At 44.2% G+C, this 25,145-nt stretch overlaps 1 protein-coding gene across 1 annotated transcript in view; it reads right to left on the minus strand.

Moving 5' to 3' along the window:
• The window catches only part of LOC126481921 (endothelin-converting enzyme-like 1), a 270,679-nt gene that overhangs the window by 130,269 nt on the left and 115,265 nt on the right, over positions 1-25,145 (minus strand). The gene's annotated exons all lie outside the window — the stretch shown is intronic.

The following is a 25,145-nucleotide window of genomic DNA, read 5'->3' on the forward strand; positions in this document are numbered from 1 at the left end:
AACAATAGTACGCGCAGAGGTGCAACAATGGGACAATAGTAATCACGTATAAAATCTTTGACCTCTTATACAGAATGCTTCAGCTCCACTAGTAGAACTAGCAAAACCAATAACCGACTGACAGTGCCCGGTAGAAAGACGCTCTAATATATGTACATAGATTGAAGTGGCAAGTGAACGCGAGGCCCTCCTTACTAGGCAGGTGCGTTAGTCACCTTTTGGTTTCTTTACGTCAGTGGTTTATTTTTTTATTCTTTAAGCAACATTTATACCACCGAGAATAGCAGGAAACCTGCGTCGCAAGAAGGAGGGCGTAACAAAACGTCAGAATGATTAAGACTATAGATGTATAGTTTTTCCGAGAAGAATATTCCGATGACCAGAGAACATATCGGTTCTAAGAGGAAGTGGCGGGAATCAACTCGTCTTGATAGGAACACCCCAGGTCTGGGTTGGGTTAAGGAAGACACTGCAAAGGAAATTGGAGAGAAACTGTCTGACGCGTAAGACAGAGGTAACACATCGGGCGCCGCAGGAAGGGCGATGTCTCTGATCGGCTTCTGAACCACTCTACGTCGGAGACATTCAGAACGGACATGGCCTTCCCCAGCGCAACTCAAGAGATGCGCCGTTGGCCATCGCACATGGCGACAGCCCAATAGCCGGCATAACCAAGCAGCAAGGCACGTGTTTCCACAGTTCAATTTTTATCTGATGGACACCATTGAGGACACTGTATGTTTCGAATGTCTTCCACATTTAAGCAACGTGACTGACGACGTTTCCGTAAAGTTTATATGTGGTCACCACGACGTCCGACGGCACCTCAAGTGGAAATTGGAAAACACAACGTTCGTAGGCCAAAACCACCGCGATCAACTACGACAGTCTCTGATACGTCCGTCGGAGTATCGGAACTTGAGAGCGTCAGCGTTCCGCCGCACAACGTCGGCACACACAGCTCGTCTTTCAACAGCTTTATGTACAGAGTAGTAATCACGATCGAAAAATTAATTCCGAGAATATCTTGAGGGGGGGGGGGGGGGGGGAGAAGCGTTCTGCTTCCTACGCCTTCGGTGGTTCATGATCCAAAGGAAATATTAATTTAATTGTGGCTTGGCGCTAAGAAAACGCCATGATGGTCGATGAAGTCGGACTCTGAGACAAACCGCTACGTGGAAGTAAACAAACGCGCGCGCGCTCGCTCGCTCGCAAGCAACACGCGAGACTCAAAGAAGGCACACGTCCGTCACCACTGCCAAAGGCAGGCTGAGCCACTAGCCACCTTGGCACAGCGGTTCACACAACTGCACGCATTACCCTGGACGCCTTCCTCTTCGATCCAAATTCACACTGCCGCCCCAGTCTACTTTTAACTCCACCTTACACACAAGCAGAGCTGCCGAGGCTTTTCATGTTCTGCTAACACACCTGCCAGTGTTCCCGGCCTTGGTACAAATTTTCGCGCGCCGCTTCAGTCTGCATACATTAAATCATATTTGCGTAAGACCAGTTAAGTCACTGAAATTGTATCATTTTATTTGTATTAGAAAGACGTTTACTCAGAAGTGTCCACGAATTAGCTGTAGTAACTACCTGTGACGACATATATGGAATAGCAAACATAGAGCCAATACAGACAAGAATGACAAAGTTACGAGACAATTACGACAGACACGTATTACGATACGACCAGATATGGAAGACTTACTGACAAAAAGACCACAAAGCAAAAGACGACAAAAATTTAAATAAGTCTTACGTCGAGTAGCTCCCACCTCCAGAATCTTCCCAGACATCGTCCCTACCACGGACCCAATCACTAACAACGTCGCCCTCATCGGCACCTTGACACTAGAAATTAGCCAATACAGAACAGGATTCACACACGCGCACGCGCACGCACACACGCACACGCACACGCACACGCACACACAATAGCTCACCACCGCCTATACTACAGTAGATCGTATCTCCAACAAACTGGCCAACGGCCAGCACCTAAACAAAACAGCTAGACACACACACACACACACACACACACACACACACACACAGTCCAACAGGAATGTCTATACATCCCTATAAGTTGTATATTTGATATTCTGATAATTTGTATTCTTATGTAATCCTCTATTATTAAAAGCTGATTTCTCCCAAATCATTTAAATTGCCATTACTTGTACCAAAAAATTATGTTCCGCCACACTTGCTTTTATGTTCTTATGAAATCATTTCTGTCATCCTACGTAAGTACCCCTAAGCTTTTACAAATTAATATGTTTCTGATTATGTTTTATGTTGAAACCATTAAAAAATATTAACATTCTTTGTACATAGTTCAAAGCTTAAATAAGTGCAAAATTATAAAATAAGAAACAAAGACAAATGCACTTTTAAACGTAGCAAACAAACTGAATATAACAGTAAAGAAAATAAATGTATTAAAATGTCTAGTTGGAAAGGAAAGGAAACAGCAAGTCTTCAAACAGCCCGCCCTCCTTCCGAGGTGGGAATAGGAAGTGAAAATAAATAAATAAAATAAAGACTCGACGAGCAGTCTCAGATAGCACCTGATTAAAATAATGAGTCACGTTGTCGAAATATTGAGCATGAACGACGTTGATATCCCTCAGAATTCCTAACACCTCAAGATGTCAACAGATCACTGGGAAGGTCTGAAGAATTCTGTTCACTTCTGCTGGAACATCTATGGAAAAAGAAATATGTCTGCAGGTTAACTTTCACGATAACTCCAAATTTTCTTCATTTAGATCCATACAGATTATTTTCGTAACCGTTAATGTGAGGGAGTAATTTTCTTGTTTGATAGTATCGTACAGTAAAGTGTAAAATCACTATTCATTTGATTTCATGAAACAGTTTGCTCGTGGAACAAATACCAAGAAATTTACTTACTTAATGAAATTTTCGGTTTAAGTACTCATACAACTTCTTTATTCAAATGGTTCAAATAGCTCTGAGCACTATGGGACTTAATATCTATGGTCATCAGTCCCCTAGAACTTAGAACTACTTAAACCTAACTAACCTAAGGACATCTCACAACATCCAGTCATCACGAGGCAGCAACTTCTTTATTAAATTCTATTTCCGATTTGGACAGGGGACTGTATTAATGTAACAACGAGTATTTCTCGTAACAAAAGCTTTGTGTGTGACCTTACGTTCACAATCAGCATTTTTTATGTACTGATTATGGTGTGTTTCCGAGAGGAGTAAATAACTGCTATTCCGATTGCCCAAATAAACAATTAGTAAGGCACTCACATTCAAAATTTGGTAATAAACGGGAGGCGTCTTACAGAGCTGTGAGGATGACGATGCCACTCACTCACGAAACATCCGAACTAGTCAGGCAGCAAACGGCTCCCATTCTTCAATGGAGGTAGAACTCTGTGGCCCATTTCCCCGCTGCGCATATGAATATTCATCAGAAGAGAGCACGCCCACTAATTCAGATTAACGACAGCGCCGCCGAAGCACTGCAGAGCGGGCCGTTCCCTGCACTCGCTGCTCGTACCACTAATGTCGGAACAAGTGCCGCGTGCTCCCATATGCCAACCGGATAAAATGAAACACGCAGACCTCAGAAGGCCCGCGACGAAAATTCAAGTAGACGCACACAAATACCCCGCATTTCCTGGATTCCAAACCTCTGCCAGTCCATCGCTTCCCCTTCATCTCCAGTGCTTGCAATTCTGCCGCAATAGCGCCAACGCATTCCACCGGTAGTCATCCCCACAAACTTTCTCCATTCCCTCCTAACACAACTTTCACTGCCGCACTCTGCCTCAGCATCAAATGCTTCTTGACACATATCCGTCAATATTTAAGAGAACACTCCTTTTCCCGCACACTTGAGAGTTCTTCTTTCTCACTTATTTCTTTCCCTCCCCAACAGTTTGACGTCATCTTCCATTCGCACAATTACTTTCCTCTTCCAAACAAACCTTTACATGAAATCCACATCACTATTCTTCTAACACCAAATCGTTACTTACTACACATGTCACTCTCGAAATAACTTTTCCATTCTCACTAAAAGGTCTTTCTCATAAAAATAAGCTATCAGCAACACTTACATGATTTTTTGCCCTTATTTGAGCATTGATGAACTTAGTTCCATCAGCAAGGCAGGAAAAGGAATTTTGTTGCGGACTCTCTTCCAAGAAAGCTCTACTGTTAGAACAAAATCTGTGCCACCAGACGTTCTGTGTTCATTTAGTTCTTAATAGTCCATCGTCATTACAAGCAAAATACAATACGTGCTACATGCATCAAGCATCAAAATGTGGTCACAACTCTGCTGACGGAAATTGACGATTGGATTATGACAGTCTACATGTGACTGCAGCAGTCCCAGTCCACTTCAGTGCTCGGTGAGTTCGATTGCAGACGATTTGTTCTCTTTAGTCGTAACATCTTACCACGAGTTTTGAATGTACCCAAAACTGCGGACAGTGATAGACTCAAAATTCGTATGTGGCCATCAGGCTTAATGCTTTGCTCCAGCGATTCGTTCTCCAACTATTTACCGTCGATGGAAGTCACCGAGCGAAGAGGCTAGCGCACTGAACTTGAATTCAGGAAAACGACGATTCAAATAGGATTGAAACACCTGAATGGAGTGACACCTCTACTGAGTGGAACTTCTACGGATCCTGGGGCTCTAGCTGGGATAAGCGGCTTTTCACAAGTCTACACACATTGAGAAGTCCAGTTGTGTAGCGCAGCGCGCTGTAGTCTGCGTCAACTCTTGAGACGGAGGGAGAATGAGTGGATGTAGTTGCATGTCATTTGCCCACGCTTCCGCTGCAACGGTTTTTTGTTCGGTGTCCATCCACACAGATCTTTTCGTAATATCTCACAAGGGGAACTAACGCCATGATTCGGCATAAGATGCATGGCCTCTGAGATAGATTTGTAGGTCCTCATTAGCGAATATTTCACAAATTGCAAGGGACATTTAGCATACTTCGTGTTGTTTCCAAGGAAAACCACGAATAGGTAGTCTCATTTCGTCCCCCAATAAACTTCTTTACAAGATTGCCAGTAAGTACGATGTACATTAAATTACTTTTCAATTCCTTCTTCATTGTAATTTCTGTGTGTACGTCACACAACTGAAAAGTATCTTAAGTTCTCGTCAACTGGAATCTTTTTAAAGCCTTTGCAGTAGTCTCGTCAGTCTTAATTGCTGAATTCTTCCTTCATTTAGAATCGAATTTTAAAATTCATCTGTCAACCTGGCGGCAGTGGTGCGCTCTTGCCTTCCCGAAGATTTTTTACTGATGGCTAGCCAGAATGGCCGAGCGGTTCTAAGCGCTTCAGTCTGGAACCGCGCAGGTTCGAATCCTGCCTCGGGCATGGATGTGCGTGATGTCCTTAGGTTAGTTTAGTGTAAGTAGTTCTAAGGCACTGATGACCTCAGCTGTTAAGTCCCATAGTGCTCAGAGCCATTTGAACTTTTTTTTTTTTTTTTTTTTTTACTGATGAGTAAACATTTGGACGAACATTTGGTGTTAACGTACCTATCCTTCGGTTCCATCCATCAGGCACATATTTGGTGCAATGGAACATTCCACTGCAATTCCACACATGTCTTGGTATACGCTCCTTATCGAGCCACTGGTCCAGAAACAGTCGTATAAGGCCTGAAGCTTTTGCGTTTCAGATGTGCTCTTCTCAACAGACAGCCAACCATCATCCAAAATTTATAGGGAAAGATATGCTAGAGCAAACACATTCTTATGTGACAGCGTATTTATTCTTTTGCCCTACAGGAGGGAAGAAGGACACAACACTAAAATTGTTTCCACAAACATTGATTAAAATGGAAATTGCGACCAAATATCGGTGTTTCAGGAAACAAAGTTCTCACTGATTGGACGGCAGCAGTGTCGATGTCCGTCATGAGACAAGCTGGGTCCCTTACAGGTTCGTTGGTTTTAGTAATTACGTAAAGAGATCATACGTTTTTTGCTTTTTGTTCGGTATCAAAACACAGACAACTGGAACAGTATTTGTGTCTTCTCAAGAACGAAATATAAACAACCTTCCAAACTAGTTTTCGAAGAAAAATCCACAAAGAATGATTCACAGCTTGATGAACACGACTTTCCCTTTTCGCTTTTCGGACGACATTATTCTCTTATTCGGATCCCTGTTCTTATCTGAAAACAAATACTGCCATCATTCATCACTAAATTAATCGGTCGTACCTTGCGTACATTTTACTCCTAGTGTGATGCAGTTACTGTTTCACAGTTACGTTTGATAGTAACGATATTACTTAGTCGTTGTCTCGAATGAAGCCGTACTTCATCAACGGAAAGTGATGAAATTGTAGTATCTCTTTTTTTCACGTACATTTTCTCACTTCATTTGCTGCTTCACATGGAGTACAAATATAGCTACCTTCTCCTAAAACTGTATTACTTTTAATAGTATTCCTTTGCATTTATTCTTTATAATGTTTACACAACGCCAGTAAATTACATCTTATTTGGTGTACAGTACACATTATACTGATGTCCGTCGTAAACGGATAATGACTTCCATTTGGTTCTCTCGGTGAACATCTCCACAGCACCTAAAACACGGAACATTGTTTGCCAGTCAGAGATCAACACCACTACTCAACTCTGGGAGAAAGCCACGCACCACACCCGTCTGTCAATGAACTGGCGTGCGAACAGATTGCTAGTGCAAGAAGTGACCTTTCCCAGAAGTACGTCACAGATAGCGATTGAAAAGGCGGTGCACCGCACTTCTGGAACACCCTCTTCCGAGGTCCAATACCTGACGCTTACTTGGGCTCCGTAGAAACGTCAACACATTCCATCTGCCTACAAGTGACACTCCGTGTAAGTGTCACAAATTCTTTCAAATCTCTGTTCAGCCATCGTGATTTAAGTTTTCCGTGATTTCTCTAAATCGCTCCAGGAAAATGGCGGGATGGTTCCTTTGAAATGGGCATGGCCGATTTCTTTCCCCATCCTTTCGTAATCCTAGCTTGTGCTCCATCTGTAATTAATACGCTGTCCAAGGCACTAATATCTCCTTCCTTTTTTTGTCGTAAGTCACAGATATCTGTAATGTCCCACTGATTTATACGGAGTACACTGCCAATGCTCCAGATATAAGTTTCCTTCACTGCAATAACAAATAAAAGTCTCGGTACAGGAACAAGTCACTTTACTGCTCCGCGGAAGTGCAACGTTCAGTGACGAAACTGTTGTCAATATTTTCAAACCTTCTGTGCGTGATCTAAGTGGGATTCCTGTTTCCTCAAAGTATTTTGTTTTTGTGTCATTTTTACTTGGTGGACAGCAGCTGTTTGTAAACACAGTTTTTGACGGGGACAGGCTCACATCTTCTGTTACCTGCTGATTAATCGATGCGGAAGCGTGTCTGCCACCACCAAATAAAAGAGCATCCACGCTAAAACAAACAGCCAGCGCATAACGTATTCGTGCAGTGTTTGTGCTCCAATCCATTCTTTCAGATCAAATAATCCGAGTAGCTGACAGACAGAAAAACATTTCAAACTGCGTGGGATTTCGTGTTTACACAATAAAATGGAGAATAAGCAACGTATTCCTCAACATTTACCGCAGTATGAAAAATACGGAATAGGGACTCAGCCATACCAGCGATGCTAACAACAAACACACCCGACAACACCGGGTGACATCTCTGAATAAAAAGCACGTACACACCGCATAATTTCGTATGTTATTATAGTAAAAGTGTATCATTCTTATTGTCTCACACAAGGCTACTGCTTGCAAATGAAGTTTACCAGTGTCGTTTGATAAGGCTCTATATATTTTTTCACGACCATTAACATATCGCACATAGGAAGACGCCCTTTTAGGCGTTCGAAAGTTTGATATTTATCTTGACGTGTGGCGAGTTTCTAACAGTTCCCACAAATAACAGAGCCTTACTGAACCATAAAAGTGGCATCTGCACGAGACAAGCAACATGCTGCATTTCGGTTCTTGATTGTAGATACAGAAACAGTGGCAAAAATTCATTCGCTTTTGTGTGCAATGTATGGTGATGAGCATTCGATAGTACTGTTGGGCAATGGGTAAAGAGAGTTAAAGTTTCAGGAAGTGCAGAAACTTAGCTACGTGGTCGCCCACGTTCGGGACGTCCCGCCACAGCCACTGCTCCCACATCGTGACGTCATTAGTCGTGCAGACCGGCCCATCATAACTCGACAGTTGATTCTACAACTGTCGGTGGGCATTAGAAGCGTGTATGCAGTTACTGACACTCTTGGATTTTCAGAGGTGTGCTCGAGGTGCGTACCATGAATGCCAACAACAGACCATAAGATTCAAAGAAAAACAGGCCCATTTGAACTGTTGGGCCAGTTCGAGGCAAATGGAGACGTCTTTCTGTCAAGGGTAATTGCAGGTGACGGAATCTGGAACAAAATTTTGAGCCAGAAAAAAAGGCAGCCTGTATATTGGGACCACACGCAATAACAAAAAAGGAGAAATTGAGCGTAGTTTCCTCTCCCGGCAAAGTAGTTATAGCGGTACTGCCATTCTCGTGGATGAGTAGCCAAACGTATCAGTAACTAATCCAGAGGCAGATTCTATGAACAAAGAATCGATTACAATAGCAAGAAGGACAGCAAATATTTTGCTTATTGTACACATGCAATGTAGTATAAAGAGCGATCAAGAAGTTTCCGTTCGAAGGCCGTACAGCCCAGAATGGGTATGCCTTCGGGAAAAATCGTCGTAAGCACTGAGGCAATCATCCAGTCTTTGCAGCATGTTGAAGATACCAGTTTGGTAAAGCACCATGTCCTGGTGCACAAAGCAGTTCGTGACTGGCTGCTGCACATTCTCGTCCAACAGCAATCGTCAAGCCTTCAAGGCCTTTTCTAAAGGACCTAAGGCGTGATTGTCGCATGGGGAGAGATCTGGACTATACCGAGGGTGCAGGGGTGTCTCCGACTTTAGTTGGCGTAACATTCGCGTTACGATATTTTCGGTATTTGGAACCCTTGTCGCAGCTACCCTTGACGTTTCGCATCAACTGCACGGTGTAATCTCCCCAGCGTTGCGCAGTACCGTTTGCCAGTGATGGGGTCACGTGATTCCTTGAAATCAATAACCATTGGGCCCCGGTAATCGAAGAAAAGGGTGAGCATCATCTCTCCAGCACATGGTTGGTTCTTTAACATCTTGGGACGAGGGGACGATGGATGACAGACATGCTCGCCATCTACGTTCTTCATTCTCGTATGAATGACTACCAGTGTTTGTCCTTCGGCAACCAAGGAAAGAATAGCAGAATGTCGGTCCAGTTCGCACGCATATGGTAATAACGTCGCCCCAGTTCACTATACCGCATTTACCGCACGCACATCGGAAAAACACGAAAGCCACACTAATCTCTTGGTTACCTGTCGGTGTTTATATACCCGCTTCGGAACCGCGCTACGTTGCATAAAAGGCAAGCAACGCTCTCGAACCGAAACTTTTTTATCACCCCTTACAGTACACCTGATTAAAATTGTAAGTGGTTTCAGTGTATACAGGATGCGAATTTAGTATATGTAGATGTCACATATGGCAGCAACAGCGGCTCTAATCTAGCTCGGTATCGAGTTGAAGTGAGCTTGGATAATGGATTTGGGTACGTCATTTCATTTTCCGATAGGCTAAAGCTCTGGAGCACGGCTGACAAGTGCGACAGTTTATCAGCCTATGTATGAAGGTAGAATAGCACAGTACGAGAATGATGATCTCTCGCGGAGACCTCGAAGATAGGAAAAAGCCATTTGTGTTAACACGTCTGAAATTTAACGGCTGCTGTCCAAATAACCAACTATGCAAATCTGAGGTGCTGGTTCCAGGTACGCAACAGCACCCTTTACCGTCGTACCAGGTACTAGACGGGTCTGACGATGACGAATACAGTCTGGCAACGTTCGTTGTCCTCGGAGCCTCCACAAACACATACGTCCATCACGATGCTGTACGTAAAAATCTGACAGGACGACGTGATGCCTCTGTTGTGCCCATTGTTGTCGTTGTATGCATCACTGTCGTTGCGCCTCGTTCTGCTACCACGTCAAGGGAAGCCGTACTATGGTCGCCTTGCTTCAGCCGTTTTCACTCTGCCCGTGTGAATACATGCCTTGCTGTAGACATAGAGGAGCTAGTTGCTCGACGCCGCTAAGCCCCTGCATGGCGTTGTGCATGGCCCTCCCGAACCCATCGATTCCATATTTACATCACAGCCGTGGAATCCCGACCAAAGCGAGTAGCAATATCGCGGAACTGTAAAATGCAGTCTCGATACGCTACAGTCCTACCAGAAAACACGTGCTGGTAGGAGTACTTTCTTACTTGCGGACTTCCGTAGTTGCTTATCCAACCATATAGCAATTTGACGTTTATCGCATGACGTCTTTGTGATGGCGAAATTCTAATGACACCAGAGTACACGACACAATATTTTGCTGAAACTCTACTGGTGGCATGAAACCCCAATGACAGAAGCATATAGGTGAAGGCCCCATGCCTGTACTTCTTAGAAAATCATAAAAAGTTTGAAAAAGCCTATTCAGAAGTGCTGGACCAGCATAGTACCAGTGGCGGATTGCTCCACACATGGCTGACGATATCGGTGCTGCTATGATGAGTACGCAGATATAATTAAAAACTATCACAGACTGCGTCAGCTGGGTCATGGAAGCTGAAAGTTCTGTAAGTGGTACCCTCCATCACTATAGTTCCAGAAACAATTGATGAACAGGGTCCAATCACACTGTTGTCACCACCGCCTATGTTCGATGTTAACATGCGGAGTGGCCGCGTGTTTTGAAGCGCCACGTCACTAATTGCGCGGCATCTTCCGCGGGAGGTTCAAGTCCTCCCTCGGGCTTGGGTGTGTGTGTCGTTCATAGCATAAGTTAGTTTGAGTAGTGTGTAAATCTAGGGACCCTTGACCTCAGCAATTTGGTCCCTTAGAATTCACACACATTTGAACATTTAACACGCAAAAACCACAGAGACAGAAGGTGGCAGCACTAGCATCGGAGCCTATACAAATCATGTCTAGGGGGGAGGGGGGGGACGCGGAAAACGATGCAGTAGTTGTCGTAATGCGGAAACGGAGAAATTCATCTGACGTTCAAAGGGGCATGATACTCATATTTGGCTTTTGGGCCAAGGGTGGAAGGATTTTCGAAACGGCTAAGTTCCTAAACTGTTGGCGTGCAGCCACGGTTAAAAAATGAAATTATTGTGTGGCATAGATGGCAGATAGGCCCCATCCGGGGAAGTTCGGCCGCCGAGTTGCAACTCTTATTTCAGGTGACGCCACGCTGGGTGACTTGCGCGTCGGTGATTATGATAAAGACAATACAACACTCACTCCATAAGCGGAGAAAATGTCCGACATTGCCGGGAATCGAACCCGGGGCCCGCCGCTTAGCAGGCAAACACGTTACCACTCAGCTAAGCAGACTGACGCCGTAATCAAACTCACTGTGCGTAGTAAAATGGCCCTATCCGATACCGATGCCGAGGAAACTGTGGTGCACCATGGGCCATAGATGGCAGAGGTGACGGTGCCGCGTATGAGTCTCGCAGCAGTTTCCTGGTTCATACACCCACACTGATTGATGTTTATTGGCGACGAAGGCTAGAATTTGGACGCTAATATCGCAAATGGACACCCACTGAGTGACGACAGGTAGCCAGATGAATCACGTTTTATGCTTCATTGGACAGATGGCCATTACAGTGTTAGGTGTGAAAAGAAAACACGCTTCAACAATGATCGGAAGGTCCAGGCCGGAGAAGGGAACGTTATGGACTGGGGAAATGTTTTCACGGCATCCCCTGAGCAATCTCGTCATTCTGGAAGACACAATGGATCAACACAAGTAGTCATGTCATTTTGATTTTTGTATGTCACTGTCAGAGAGACAGCAAGTTGCGTTACTGTTACACAATCTTGGTCTTGTGGCACAGTCTCTGTCACTGCGCTGTCTGATACATTCTTAGTTTAAGTGTGACAGCTGATCGACGTATTTGGTGGACTTGTGATTGTGAACTTGTGATTGTATCTGTTGGATGAAGAAAGGACAGCAAGTATGAATATGATGGAGGCAATAAAGGTTGAAAGAAATGTGAATTTCAATATTATGATTTTATTTATTTATTTATTTATCTTTTGAAGAGAAGACTGCAGCACTGCACAATTCGCAGCTATGAATGATTATTGCCAGCTCATTAACTTGCTCAGAGCTGACAGAAAGACCACATCACTTCCCTGAACCATGGATTAACATATTCATTGATTAAGCTGTTTGATTTTTACAGAAATTCTCTGTTAACATTATACCCCGTTGAAATCATTGTTCAGACCAGCGTTATATGAGAAAATCACTCTAAGTTTTACTCTATCTTTTTGAAAAATCGTTGTGTTGGAATGTCATTTCATAGGAATAGTTACTCTCCTCACCCCACTGTTTATCATTACGCATTGTCACATGCAACAGTTTGAGTATGTATTGACGAACAGAAATCTAACTTAGCCGCTACCTGCTTGCCGTTAGGTGTTGCGCTTTCAAGAAATCTGGAACAACGTTGTCAAGAGGCGAGATAAGTGGAAATTTTGATTAGGGCCAGAAATTCTTTTTACTTCGATTGCGCATATAACATAAAATGAAGTTGTATTCACATCAGTTACAGTTCAGTTCGTATTACATTTTGTTTAGTCAGAGGGAGCTGAAGTTGAACTACATTTCAGACAGAAACGAATATAGTGGGGAGGTTATAAAGTGTGCATCTATCCTCGCGGATCATGTCCGCCTATAAACACGGTTTGTTTTTCCTCGGCTTGGGAGCCTCTACCAGCAGGACAATGCAGTATGTTACACAGCTAGCAGTGTACGCGCGTGGTTCGAAAAGTACCAGAATAAGTTTAATGGCCCCAGATTTAACATAGTCGGGAATCTGTGGGGTCACCTCTATCGGACTGTTTGCGACACGGGTTCTCAGTTGAGAAATCTAGCGCAGCTGGCCACGGCGCTGGAGTCGGCATGGTTCCAGGTCCCCGTAGGTACCTTCCAAAACCTTTAAGATCATTAACCGCTTCAGTTGTAAGTAGTTTTGATGTTAGTATTGCTACATAACCACAATCGATTTCTGGCGGCCGGCCGGTGTGGCCCTGCGGTTCTAGGCGCTTCAGTCTGGAACCGCGTGACCGCTACGGTCGCAGGTTCGAATCCTGTCTCGGGCACGGATGTGTGTGATGTCCTTAGGTTAGTTAGGTTTAAGTAGTTCTACGTTCTAGGGGACTGATGACCACAGATGTTAAGTCCCATAGTGCTCAGAGCCATTTTGTTATAATAATAGCGAGGATTCACTGTCCAACTATGAACATGATGTTGATACGGTCGCATTAGTCAGACTGAGAACTCGGGTGTTGCACCAGATAGCCACAAAATAACCTATGAAGTGAGCGGTAAATTAAAGGAAAAAGGGAAAGAAATACACAGAGAACATCACCGAACAGCATAAGGTAACCTTCAACGCGGGGCACGTGGCTGCCGCACACCGTGGACTCTAGGCTGCTTGCAGGTCACAGCCTCACGTGAAGCCGAGACACGGAACGACGCGGTGGTGGAAGACAGCCGCGAACGAAAACTAGCATTTGACACACTACATGTTAAAGTGAAAACATCTAGTGACAAACAGCGTAAGAGCGAACGGGCAATTGGTTGGTTGGTTGGTTTGGAGGAGGGGACCAAACAGCAAAGTCATCGGTCCCATCAGATTACGGAAGTTTGGCGAGGGAATTCGGCCTTGCCGTTTCGAAGGAAACATTCCAGCAGTTGCCTGAAGCTATTTAGGGAAATCAAGGAAAACTTAAATGTCGATGGCTGGACACAGGTTTGAACCGCCGTACTCGCGAATGCGAGTCCAGTGTGCTGACCATTGTGACTGCCTATCCAGAACGTTAACAAATGGTGAATACATAATGTACAACTGAATTGAAGATGGTTAACTGTATATCGTCAAAATATAAAAATAAGGTGAAAATTATGTACCTGGGGGTAAACAGTAAGAGCGCCAAATTGTGGAAAACGATACAAAAGTTAAAACTGTCTTAAAAAATTTGAAAAGTCAGAAACGATCCAATAGTCGTAAGTCGAATAACAATGAACATAGCGACATAAATTATCCAAAAAAGAAAATAGTATTAATTAAAGACTGAAATAAAAGAAAAATACAATTCGTTTGAAAGGAAAGTCTGACGAAATATTGGTGACGTCTGAGCGCTATTTCAAAAAGAAATAATCATTTCGGAGATACCTGGTACATGTGCTTCAGCATAGTTTGCCCGTGAAGGGTAGTGCACAATTTCTATTTCCTCTAATAAATTAAGGATACTGCCTTTATGGTGACGTTAAAGGAAACTCAAATTGGTATTTATGCCACCAAAGGAATGCCCATTAGATTTCAAATGACTAGATAAAGTGAACTTTGAATTGTTAAGGTCTGACCGATGTAGAGGCACTTAATTTTATAAATGCCAGAGCCGAAGTGGCGGTTGTTGGCCCTATCTTCATGGTACCTATGTTGAAGACTGGTTCTGTTTGGTATACAAAATACATGTGGTGATATCCAAGTCAGTGTCATGGGTGGTGATTGTGTCATTAAAAAGTTTGATGAGTTGCTCCCTCAGTGCCTCCTCAGGAAACTGTCTGACTCTTTTAATTGACTCACTTTGAAACGTACGGGCGATCTGTGAAAATACACTGAGGTGACAAAAGCTATGTGACACCTCCTAATACCGTGACGGATCTCCTTTTCCCCTGAGTAGTGAAGAAACTCAATGTGGTATGGACTCAACAAGTCGCTGGAAGCCGCCCACAGAAATATTGAGCCATGCCTCTATAGCCGTCCATAATTTCTGAAGTGTTGCCGGTGCAGGATTTTCTGCACGAACTAACCTCTCAATTATGTTCCATAAACGTGCGATGGGCGTAGGTCGATCATCAACTCGAATTGTTCACAATGTTCCTCAAACGAATCGCGAACAATAGTGGCCCGCTGAAATGGCGCACTGTCATGCACAAAAATTCCATCGTTGTTTGGGGACATGAAGTCCATGAATGGCTGCAAATGATCTACAAATAGCCTATCAGAACCATTTCCAATCAATGATCAGTTTAGTTGGACCAGGGGAACCAGTTCATTCCATGTAAACACAGACTACGCTATCAACGAGTCACCACCAGCTTGCACAGCGCCTTGTTGACAAGTCCATGGCTTTGTGGAGTCTTCTCCACATTCGAACCTTAGCGTCAGCTCTTACCACGTGAAATCGGGACTCATCTGACCAGGACATGGTTCGGTTTCCCAGTCGTCTATGACCCAACTTATGTCGTCAAAAGCCCAGAAGAGGCGCTGCAGGCGATGTCATGCTGTTAGTGATGGCACTAGTGTTGGTCATCTGCTGCCACAGCTCTTTGACGCCAAATTTCAACGCACTGCCCTAACGTAAGTCCGTAAGTCCCACATTGATTTCTGAGGTTATTGCCAGCAGTGTTGCTCGCCAGTTACGACTGACAACCGTACGCAAACGCCGCTGCTCTCGATCGTTAAGCGAAGGACGTTGGCCACTGCTTTGTCGGTTGTGAGAGGTAATGTTTGAAATTTGGTATTCTCGTGTCACTCTTGACGCCGTGGACCTCGAATTAATGAATTCCCTAACGATTTTCGAAATGGAATGTCCCATGCGTCTAGCTCCAACTACCATTTCGCCTTCAAAGTCTTAATTCCCGTCGTGCGGCTATAATAAATTCGGAAACCTTTTCACAAGAATCACCTGAGTACAAATGACAGCTCCGTCAATACATCGCCCTTTTATTCCTTGTGTACGCGATACTACCGCTGACTGTATATGTGCATATCCCTATCCCATGACCTTTGCCACTTCACCGCACATTAGTAAAGATAAACTTCTTTGCAAGATCGCTAATAGTAACCTTTGTTCTCGATAACCTGGTTCTGTAATCAAAGTTACCATTTTCAGATCTCGAGAGACAGATTATTGCATAAGTCTTAAAGTAGCAGACACATACAACAACCTGTCTCTCGTGATCTGAAGATGGTAACTTTGATTACCGAAACCGGTTTAGAGAACAAAGGTTACTATTAGCGACCTTGGCGTAGAAGTCTATCTTCACTAATGTATTTAACTCTTTATTTAAAGGTAATCAGGAGAATCGATTACGTTAACAATCGATCTGATATGGGAACAGCTCTCATGGATCTTAAGTGTGCCATGCAAAGTGAGTGTCCTAGGATTCATAGAAAGAAGAGAGCACTCCGTCTTCAGGCCACAAGTAGCCCATCGGGACCATCCGACCACCGTGTCATCCTCAGCTGAGGATGCGGATAGGAGGGACGTGTGGTCAGCACACCACTCTCCCGGTCGTTATGATGGTTTTCTTTGACCGGAGCCGCTGCTGTTCGGTTGAGTAGCTCCTCAGATGGCATCACGAGGCTGAGGGCAGCCCGAAAAAATGGCAACAGCTCGTGGGGGCTCGGATGGTCACCCATCCAAGTGTCGGCCACGCCCGACAGCACTTAACTTCGGTGATCTAACGGGAACCAGTGCATCCACCACGGCAAAGCCGTTGCCCTAGGATTATAGGCACAAGTGTTAATTAAGTTAACAAATTTGTTTTCTTAATTACCTTTTGATTTCGGCAACTAATTTCCCAATAGAATCGAAAAGGTAAACGAGTATATTATTAGAAGATAAAAATTCTTGAGCTATTTGAATGTAATCAATTTCATAAAAGGTAACATACGTACGGCATCTATCCGCCTGGATAAACTTAATTTTTTTGTTATTGCTACGTGAAATGATTTAAGCTTTCTTGAGAAATGGTAATCTTAGGGATTGTATGGAATCCTGATCTTCCGCATTCTGTTTTTTAAATTCATTGGTAATAGCCATGTTAAACTAATGAGTGACGTGATTTTTATACAGGTATCGCATGCAGCTTGGTCTGAAGGAGCTTTTGTGTAGGATACAAACGCGATATCTGCCTTATGATTCAATGCTATCTGGTATTTTATGATAGTCCTTTGTTTAATAAGCTCTTTTTATCATTTCGTCGGAAAAGGTAATACTCTTTAAGAAATCATTAATACGTGCAATATGTCTGTATGCTTAGTCAAAGTAACAATAATTAAGTTCTTTAACCAATGCAAAATGAGCAACATATAATTGTTTATTTAAAAAGTATATATACAGTGGCTGTTCTTTCGGAATTTTTAAAAAAAGTCTCTGCAGTGGCTGGGTTCGAACCCAAAAAGGAAGAAGACTGGATCGGCAGGAGCTCGGAATGCAGAGGCGACAGGGATCGAATCCCGAAGCCTGGCCGCAGTGTACCCCACAAACTAATAGCCTGGAGAGCGCAGGTCGGCGCCTACTCGGCCATTCGGACACGGTATCTGACAGACTCAAATCTGTAATTTATCCACACCCTATTGACGTGGTGCCCCTGCCCATTACCCTCCTTACTAGCAGCATATCTTTGATTCCCGTAATAAGTCGAGCGTGTTGAGCATCCACACTGAAGATATTCGCTTACAGAAATGAAGGTCGCAACACCAAAAAGTAATTAATGTAGAGTAATGAAATTTCTGGAATGCATTTGTCTAGATAATATATTTGAGTGATTAACAATGGAAGAGCTCATGTTAATGTAAGGGCGACATAAGACACTGAAAATGTGAAATGCTGGTACATTAATAACAGTTGTAACCACTAGACTGTTGAACGAAAGCATTAAAATGTGCGTGCATTGTGTTCTACAGAAGCCGGATGTCAGTTTGCGGGATGGTGTTCCATGCTTGTAGGAATTGGTCGGTCAGTAGAGGGGCAGTTAATGCTGTCTGTAGACGACGATGGAGTTGTCGTCAGATGATGCTCCATACGTGCTCGATTGGAGACAGATCTGGTAATGGAACAAGCCAAGGCAACATGTCGACGCTCTGTACCAGTAGGGTTACAACAGCGGTATGTGGGCGAGCGTATTCCTGCTGGAAAACGCTTCCTGTAAAGCTCCTCACAAGTGGTAGCATGAAATGTCGAATCAGCATACTGACGTATAATTTTGTAGTCAGGGTGCATTGGATAATTGCGCTGTTCCTGTAGTCATAGGAAATCGCACCCCAAACCATAATTCCTGGAACAGATCCAGTGTGTCTAGCACGCAGGCAGGTTGGTTACATGCCCTCAACAGGCCTCCTCCTAAGCAACACACGACTATCACTGGAACCGAGGCAGAACCAGCTTTCACCAGAAAACAAAACAGACCTCAACCCTGCGGTGCAATGAGATCCCTCTTGACACCACTGAACCCCCAAACGGCCGATGTCTGGGGTCTGTGGAATTCACGCTAAAGGGCGTCTTGCTCGAAGCTGTCCTTGAAGTAACTGATTTGTAACAGCTTGTTACGCCACTGTGTTACAAATGCTGCTCAAATTGCTGTTGCAGATGCAGCATGATATGCCGAAGCCATACACCGAGTACGACGGTATTACCACGTGTCCTTCCGGAGCCCGGTCTTCCTGCGACCGTATGTTCTCGTGACTACCATTGCAAGCAGTCATGCACAGCGGCTACATTCCTACATTCCTGCCGCGTTCTTCAGTGATATCGCAAAAGGCGCATTACACATTAGCCCTATTACACGACCTCTTCCAAACTCAGTGAATCGCTGATAATGTCGCCTTAAAGGCATTCTTGACTAACGCCAACCCACCACGTCCAATCTCTAAGGTAACTAATGCTCATGGCCGTAACAGCGTGTATTTAAACCAAATTATTTGCACCCTCATTGTAGCGCTACTACCGCCATTCTTATGCGACTGATGCGAAATTTGAATGGATGTCATCTTTCAAATTCAGAAATAGCCTACTTTCCATGCGACTTTTCTCCACCAATGTATGTGTTCTTCCGAACATATACACATTACTGCCAATAGTTTTGTCACCAACACTGATATCAACTCTTTCAATTTTTTCCCCGTTACCTCCGTAAAGTTGTTCGCCACAATCGTTACATCGATGACGGCTTACTTCTCTACAGTGGTACCAAAGAAGAAGTACAGCAGCACCACCAGGATCTGGAAACTATGAGCCCCAATATTCAATTTGCATTAGAGCATCACTATAATTTTACATTAGCGTTTTTAGATTTAAGAATCATTTTGCAAACAATAAGGTAGCCCAGAACGTTTTTTAGAAAAGAAACTACGACTCACAGTATAGTTCACAGCTCATCGAATCAGCTGCAGAAATATAAGATGGCTGCACTGCGTGCAATGGTGCACCGTGCTATTAAAGTGTCTGTTAGGGAACAGGAATATAAATCTGAACTTGAAATCAATGAGTACGTTGCGAGTTGTAATGGCTTCCCAATTCCGGATGTGGACTCACTCATTGAGCAAATGCAACAGAAAGGATTTCATAGTAAACCCCACGGGTTTACCCTGACACCCATCGATGAGTACATTCCGCGTAATCCTATCTACGTACTATGTCAGATGAGGTTTGCCGCCAGCTGAAAAAAACTCGTGCTACAGAGGCATTTTGTATATCAAACAGAACTGGTCTTCAACATAGGAACCATGAAACTAGGACACAGCACCGTCACTTGGGCTCTGCCATTTATAAAATTAAGTGCAATTATTGCCAATGCCTCTATATTAGTCAAACAGGATGCACCTTAATAATTCTAAGTCCACTTTGTCTAGTCATTTTAAAGCTTATGGGCACTGTTTTGGTGACATAAATACCGGCCGGCCGAAGTGGCCGCGCGGTTCTGGCGCTGCAGTCTGGAACCGCGAGACCGCTACGGTCGCAGGTTCGAATCCTGCCTCGGGCATGGATGTGTGTGATGTCCTTAGGTTAGTTAGGTTTAATTAGTTCTAAGTTCTAGGGGACTAATGACCTCAGCAGTTGAGTCCCATAGTGCTCAGAGCCATTTGAACCATTTGAACATAAAAACCAATTAGGGTTTCCTTTAGCGGCACGATAAAGGTCGTACCCTAAATTTATTAGAGGAAATAAGAAATTATGCACGACCCTTAACGAGCAAACTACGCTGAAGCACGTGCATCTTCTAAATAATTCTTTATTTTTGAAATAGTACTCGCACCACATGAATATCCTCCTCATACTTTCCTTTCAAAGGAATCGTATTTTTCTTTTTATTTCTTTAATTTTTGTCTCTAATTAATACTATTTTCCTTTGTGCATAACTGATGTCGCTATGTTCATTTTGCCGGCCAGGGTGGCCGAGCGGTTCTAGGCGCTACAGTCTGGAACCGCGAGACCGCTACGGTCGCAGGTTCGAATCCTGCCTCGGGCATGGGTGTGTGTGATGTCCTTAGGTTAGTTAGGTTTCAGTAGTTCCAAGTTCTAGGGGACTGATGACCTCAGAAGTTAAGTCTCATAGTGCTCAGAGTCATTTTTATGTTCATTTTTATTAGACTTACCATTATTGGCTCGTTTCTGGCTTTTTATAATTTTTAAAATTTTAAATTTTTTTATCATTTTTAATAGTTTGGCGCGCTTACTGTTTACATAATTTTCACCTCATTTTTATATTTTGACGATGTACATTTAATCATCATCTATTCAGTTATATGTAATGTATTCACCATTTGTTAACGTTCGGGCTGGGCAATCAGTTCCTGCGCCATTTGCCAGTAGCTGGTTTCACTTTCCCATGTGATATTACGGTCGCTAGTTTTCCTTCACGGGTGCCTTCCACCACCGCGTCATTCCGTGCGGCTGTTCCCTGCCCGCAGCCTGGTGTTCACAGTGTGCGGCGACCACATGCCTCACGGTGTATGTTACCTCACGTTGTTTGACGATATTCTCTGTGTATTTCCTTCCCCTCTCCCTTCCCATAACCAGTCACTTTTCGTAGCTTATTTTGTGGCTATCTGGTGCGATACCCGTTTTCATTCTGACTAACCCTACCGTATAAGCCTCATATTTGTAGTTGGGCAGTGAATCCCCACCATTATCATAACAAAAATAATTATATTTTTTCCTTTTCCTTTTTCCAGTCTCGTACACAACAAGATCGATTATAATTACCCGAAGTCGGTCGTGATTATGTAGCAATAAAACTATATCCAACTTAAGAAGTTAATTATCTGATTCTACTATGAAGCTCAGTTGCGGGCGCCCTTCTAACGAAAATTTGGATTACGTCATACACTCTCTTCTTGCACGTCTCGCAGCTGTCCGTGCTAAAATAGGTAGTTATTCAGGCTTTTGCCAAGTGGTCACACTAATGTAAGCGGTCATTGTGACATCCACATAATGTCTCACTGCGAAATAAGATAGTTCGATGAAGTTTGGACCAAATATAGAGAGAACTGCTACAGCATAGCACAGAAACTAACTGAAGAAATACGCAATGAGACGAACAGAAATGACACATTTGTTCATTCCATCGCGATTTTTGATGGCATACTGGACGTTACAAAGGGTGGAAATGGTTATTAACAGGGTGTGTGCTGAGCACTGACAGCGATGCATGCTCTGCGAGGGTGTTCCCGTGCTGGCCACAAGGTAGGCAACGAGTTGTTGTCGTAGGCTCTGCTATTCCTCCACCAGCGAGTTTGACGACTGCTGCCTGGTCGTTAGTGAATGTGAACATATGCAGTACGTGTCCCAACGCATCCCACACCCGCTCGATGGGACTTATGTAGGGGAACGGGCAGTCCAGTCCATTTGCCCAATAACCTCTGTCCAAGAGCTCACCCATCCGCGCAGTTCGGTGTGATAGAGCATATTCATCCATAAAAATGAAGCCGAATGCACCCCTGAAAATATGGACAGGGCTGCAGTAACGTTGACCTATGAGTGTACCGCGTTCAGAGGCCTGGGAGTTAGTACACCGATGCAACATTATGCCTCCCCATACCATAACCCCTGAACGACCACAACGATCATGTCTGATTATATTCCTGGGTGCATTACGTGTCCACACTTCTCGCTATATGACGGTTCGTTCAGAATCACTACTCAAACTGAATATGCTCTCAGCCGGCCGGTGTGGCCGAGCGGTTCTAGGCGCTTCAGTCCGGAACCGCGCGACTGCTACGGCCGCAGCTTCGAATCCTGCCTCGGACATCGATGTGTGTGATGTCGTTATGTTAGTTAGGTTTAAGTAGTTCTAAGTTCTAGGGGACTGATGACCTCAGATGTTAAGCCCCATAGTGCTCAGAGCCATTTGAGCCATTTTTGAAGTTGTCAGTCCGCATCTCGTGGTCGTGCGGTCGCGTTCTCGCTTCCCACGCCCGGGTTCCCGGGTTCGATTCCCGGCGGGGTCAGGGATTTTCTGTGCCTCGTGATGACTGGATGTTGTGTGACGTCCTTAGCTTAGTTAGGTTTAAGTAGTTCTAAGTTCTAGGGGACTGATGACCATAGATGTTGAGTCCCATAGTGCTCAGAGCCATTTGAACCATTTTTGAAGTTGTCAACACGAACTAGTATCTTCCTTTCCTGACTTCTAAGCTGCCAGTCCCAACGCCTTATTTCAACTTCAAAGAGTTTGGGCGTTACCCAAGACTCTTTGTTAGCAATATAGTGCATAGGCAGTTCTTTTACACGCTTAAAACATCTACAATTTTTTGATTTACCTATCATAAGAAAATTTTTTTTCTCAGTTCCATCCGCGTTAGCGCAAACCAGAACTGTCAGTCGTTCTTTACGTAAGTTGTCACCAAAATATCTTTCGCCCATCAGTTTCAGAGTTTTGTCAAGTGTACAAGTCTCGTCTGCATTCAGGATGTCACAGTCTGCACATCCTCCACGAACTGTAGGATACACGATAGTTCCAGTATTCGCACTGTTGCTTTTACCGCTAAGTTTGGGAAAAGTAATGGCCGCGCGGGATTAGCCGAACGGTCTCAGGCGCTGCAGTCGTGGACTGTGCGGCTCCTCCCGGCGGAGGTTCGAGTCCTCCTTCGGGCATGGCTCTCTGTGTTTGTCCTTAGGATAATTTAGGTTAAGTAGTGTGTAAGCTTAGGGACTGATGACCTTAGCAGTTAAGTCCCATAAGATTTCACACACATTTGAACATTTTTTTTTTTTTAAGTAATGCCGTGACGTTACTTGAATCTGTCAATCAGTGCCACTGCTGCACACTAATTCCTCATCTTTCACTTTTTTGGCAAATTCTTCTGATTTCTCTACAAGGCGGGGTTCACTAATGGGTACAATGATATTTCTCTGTTGCTTAAACTACTTAAGCAGCGCTTCATCCTCGACACTACGTTCAGCTTTTCGTAACCGCTTCATTTTAGATCCATTTTGTTCACACGGAGTAACAATTTTTATCCTTGTTCTTGCAAATCGTTTGGACTGCGTATTTACGAGGAAATTGACGTCACGGCCACCGTTTAGCTACATTCTCCATTTCCTGAATCACTTTCACTTTTTTATCCACAGTTAAAATTTTTCTTTTACTGGCCATGCTGTTCTAAAATATGTGCGCTTCGTAACAAATTGTTATGGAAAGAGATATCACGCGTACTGTTGACGAGTTCTGTGATTTTCACCACTACTGTAGAATGAATGAGCTACGGTAACAACGAGGTGAGGCGTCTGTACTACAGCTATTGTTGACGGAAGGGCAGAGAGAGGAATGTGCTAGGTTGCCATATTGAAACAACAGATTTCCTTCTACGCAGCACCGATTTTTGAAAAAATCTTGTTACTAACTCAGGCTGAAAATGACGTAATGTACGAGGTACAAGCATGTATATCTTTCGTATTAAGCAAGGATGATAAATATGTTCCTTACAAGGAATACGGCTGTATAATACACTACTGGTCATTAAAATTGCTACACCACGAAGATAACGTGCTACAGACGCGAAACATAGCCGACAAGAAGAAGATGCTGTGATATACAAACGATTAACTTTTCAGAGCATTCACACAAGGTTGGCGCCAGTGGCGACACATACAACGTGCTGACTTGAGGAAAGTTTCCAACCGATTTCATACTCAAACAGCAGTTGACCGGCTTTGCCTGAGGAAACGTTGTTGTGATGCCTCGTGTAAATGGTTCAAATGGTTCAAATGGCTCTGAACACTAAGCGACTTAACTTCTGAGGCCATCAGTCGCCTAGAACTTAGAACTATTTAAACCCAACTAACCTAAGGACACCACAAACATCCATGCCCGAGGCAGGATTCGGACCCGCGACCGTAGCGGTCGCTCGGCTCCAGACTGTAGCGCCTAGAACCGCACGGCCACTCCAGCCGGCGATACCTCGTGTAAGGAGGAGAAATGCGTACCATCACGTTTCCGACTTTGATAAAGGTCGGATTGTAGCCTATCGCGATTGCGGTTTATCGTATCGCGACATTGCTGCTCGCGTTGGTCGAGATCCAATGACTGTTAGCAGAATATGGAATCGGTGGGTTCAGGAGGATAATACGGAACGCCGTGCTGGATCCCAACGGCCTCGTACCACTAGCAGTCGAGATGACTGGCATCTTATCCGCATGGCTGTAACGGATCGTGCAGCCACGTCTCGATCCCTGAGTCAACAGATGGGGACGCTTGCAAAACAACAACCATCTACACGAACAGTTTGACTACGTTTGCAGCAGCATGGACTATCAACTCGGAGACCACGGCTGCGGTTACCCTTGATGCTGCATCACAGACAGGAGCGCCTGCGATGGTGTACTCAACGACGAATCTGGGTGCACGAATGGCAAAACGTCATTTTTTCGGATGAATCCAGGTTCTGTTTACAGCATCATGATGGTGGCAACCATGTTCGGCGACATCGCGGTGAACGCACATTTGAAGCGTGTATTCGTCATCGCCATACTGGCGTATCTCCCACGTGATGGTATGGGGTGCCATTTGTTACACGTTTCGGTCACCTCTTGTTCGCACTGACGGCACTTTGAACAGTGGACGTTACATTTCAGATGTGTTACGACCCGTGGCTTAACCCTTCATTCGATCCCTGCGAAACCCTACATTTCAGCATGATAAT

Source organism: Schistocerca serialis, chromosome 5, assembly GCF_023864345.2.
Source record: "Schistocerca serialis cubense isolate TAMUIC-IGC-003099 chromosome 5, iqSchSeri2.2, whole genome shotgun sequence".
NCBI lineage: Eukaryota > Metazoa > Arthropoda > Insecta > Orthoptera > Acrididae > Schistocerca > Schistocerca serialis.